The 3,310-nt window shown below is 50.8% G+C and overlaps 1 pseudogene; it reads right to left on the bottom strand.

Moving 5' to 3' along the window:
* Positions 1-1,007: 1,007 nt before the first annotated feature.
* The window catches only part of LOC102494250 (patr class I histocompatibility antigen, A-126 alpha chain-like), a 6,879-nt pseudogene continuing 4,576 nt past the window's right edge, over positions 1,008-3,310 (bottom strand).

Raw genomic sequence — 3,310 nt, forward strand, 5'->3', positions numbered from 1 at the left:
CTCGGCTTTAGATATATATTTTTGGTATAAGTCCACAGTTTGGATGAGAGTCATCACTAGGGTCACTACAGCTAAGGCCAGGGAGACAAGTGGATGAAATAGAAGAAAAACTCTATCAGAAATTCATCTAAGATGAGAAACTATGGAATCCTTCCTTTATGATAATTCTAGAATTTGGTTCCTTTAGAAAGGTGGGAAGAGATGAAAAGAGCAATCTGGGAAAGAGCCCTGGAATGAGGACAAGATTAGACGGGTCTGAACAGGCATCTCTTCATAACATAGAGACGCCTGTGTGCAGGGGCCATCCTGAGTCTTCTGGGGATAATGACAAGAAAAAAATGACTCCTGCTACTGCCAGAAATTGGGACACCCAAAAATGAATGAGACCAAACAAATACAAGAGACAAAAACAGGTATAATCTCTGCAGAAAAAAAGACAAAAATAAATAAAGACACAAAAAGTAAACACGAAAGATGAGGGCTGACCTGGACAAGCCAAGCCCCTACGGCTCATGGTCCGAGATACAGAACAAGTCACGGCTGATGTCCGAATTCCTGTGACCACAAGATCTGATAGAACAAGGTTCCGCTGAAAGGACAAGGCCAATGAAGTGGAAATGACCCAGCAAAGGAGTGGCCGTCAAAACCCGCAGTGGACAGGTAACCAAGGCACAGCCTCACCCATGCTTATCCCTCTCCGGACTTCTCCAGTGCAGCCGACGCCACAGAGCAGACGTGCAGATTCTGGAAGGTTCTGTGGTCTTCCATTTAGTTCTTCTCAAATTTTAGAAATCTTCTGTTCCTTCAAATAACTTATCCATCCGTCATGGCAAGAATTAAAAAAAAAAAAAAAATTCAAAGCCAGATTACCTTCAAAACAGAAATAAAAAGTTACAGCTCAGTGAACCATGAAGTTGAGAAAGGGAGAGAGCTATCCAGAAAGGTATTTTAGTTTGTTTTTTGTTCTGTTTTATTTTGTGCCATAGGCTCTGTGCGCTTGCTGGAGAGAGACAGAGAAGGAATGTGGGACATCATCCCACGGGAGGCACGGCTATGGCACGATCTCTTCTCCTCTGTTAGCCTCTCAGGATTTTGGGGTATGTGTGCACACATGCCTGGCACCATTCTCAAGTCACAGGGTCCAGGAATCAAACCAGGGAGACAGCCATATAGAATCCAGAGCCTTAACCCCACATCACCTGCTGGCCCTCCAACGTGAAGGCAACACAGCTTAGCGTGAGGATGAGGGTAGATGCAGGGGCGGAATGCAGACATATTCAGACACTGCTTGCACAGAACGGCTGAAGGATCTTGAAGTCACAAGGGGAGGTGTGAACAATTACTCAGTCCCAGACAAGTCAGCAGTCTCACTACAAAAGAAAACAACCATGAACAAATTCAGGGCAGTCACTGTAAATGCTAACACTCTGAACAACCCACCACATGCTCAAAACTACAAATGTAAGATACCCCCATCAGGACCAGCAGTTGGCTTAATGGCTGTGTCACTGGACTCCCATGTAGTCGACTGTGGTTCGAGTCCCGGACCCCATGGCTTAAACCATGCCGGGCACATGTGTGTGTGTGCCCAAGATCCCGAGAGAAGAATGGAGGAGAAGGGATTGTGGCATGGCCATCCCCTGTGGGGTGATTTCTCGCTTTCTATCTCTCTCCGTCTTTTGCTATAGTACATGTGCCCTATAGAAAAAAACTCTCGAAAAAAAAAAGTTACCCCCCATCCTCCAGTCTTGCCTGTTCTGTGCCAGCCCCTCGCCTCAGCTCTCCATATCTCACCTTTACGAGCCATGAGAGATACACCAGAGTCCCGGTCACTGCTGTGGTCTGGGGTGAAACAAACACAGGGCGTGGTCAGAGCCCACGGGAGACGAGGCTACGGGAGGAATTACAGGCGGCGGAGCTGCCCCCGGGGCTCTCGTCCACACAGAGATCTCAGGGATCACTCCCTGCCTCCCCGGTACTTACATTAAGCCGGAGCATAGATCCCTCTTGTTCCACCTGAGGGAAGAAAGCATCCTGTGAGAGGCCTGGGATGAGGCGGGCCATGAGGTCCTAGAGAAACCCTCTATCCGTTGACCCCAGGTAAGTTTCTAGAACTGGGCAGGATCAGGAAGCAGGAGGGGTGGAGATGTGCAGGGACAGGATCCAACGGCCCTCCTAGAGGTCTGTCCTCTACAGAGACCTTCCCGTCCGACCCCTTACTACTGGGAGTCCAGTCCCCCTCGCCACGGCCATCGAAGTGAGAAGCACGTCCTTGACTTCCACCTGGGCCCCACGCAACAGTAAGCACTCTCACATGGGTCTCGGACTCAGCGAGCACGTGTGTCAAAATGGTACTTTCCAGTCACGGGACACACACCACTACCTGAGTGTGACGTGGGACACGAAAATGCAGACGCCATTCCTTCCCTACCTGAGTTCTTCTTCCTCCAAATCGTGACAAAAACCACAGCGCCAATGACCAGAACTCCCAGGAGCACCGTGCTGGCAATGACAACGGTGGACCAGGAAGATGGCTCTAGGAAAGGAACAGAAGAAAACTGAGGGGCCCTGACCTCGAGACTTCAGCTCTGTTCTTACCCAGGGAGATCCTGCTTTCCCTGACAAGAGCTCTGAGCCCCCCTTACCCCATCTCAGGGTGAGGGGCTCAGGCAGCCCCTCGTGCTGCACATGGCACGTGTATCTCTGCTCCTCTCCAGAAGGCACCACCACGGCCGCCCACTTCTGGAAGGTTCCGTCCCCTGCAGGCCTGGTCTCCACCAGCTCCATGTCCTGGGTCTGGTCCTCCCCATCCCGCTGCCAGGTCAGGGAGATCTCCGCAGGGTAGAAGCCCAGGGCCCAGCACCTCAGGGTGGCCTCCCGGTCAGAGGTGGGGTGGTGGGTCACGTGTGCCTTCGGGGGGTCTGCGGAGAAGAGTCGGGAAACGGAGACACTTTGAATTGCTCATGGAACACTCTAACAGCACTCATATGTCTATCCTGAGAATCTAAATGACAATTAGGATGGGGTAAAGGAGCACAGGGGTCACGCCCACAACACAGCAGTTAAGTGCTATGCATGGGGAGCTAGATCCCATATGACTGACCGGTTCAATTCCTGACCTTAGCAGCTTGAAAAACACTCTGGGTGTGTGTGCAAGCACGCCCCAAATCCTGATGGGACAGAGAAATAGAGGGGAAAGGACTTCATTGTGTCTACACCACACTGGGGGTGCTTTCGCTCTCTCTCTCTCTCTCTCTCTCTCTCTCTCTCTCTCCCCACTTATGAGTGCATGTATCCTTTGAAATTAAAA

Source organism: Tupaia chinensis, unplaced genomic scaffold (genome assembly GCF_000334495.1).
Source record: "Tupaia chinensis unplaced genomic scaffold, TupChi_1.0 Scaffold000403_1, whole genome shotgun sequence".
Classification (NCBI taxonomy): Eukaryota; Metazoa; Chordata; class Mammalia; order Scandentia; family Tupaiidae; genus Tupaia; species Tupaia belangeri.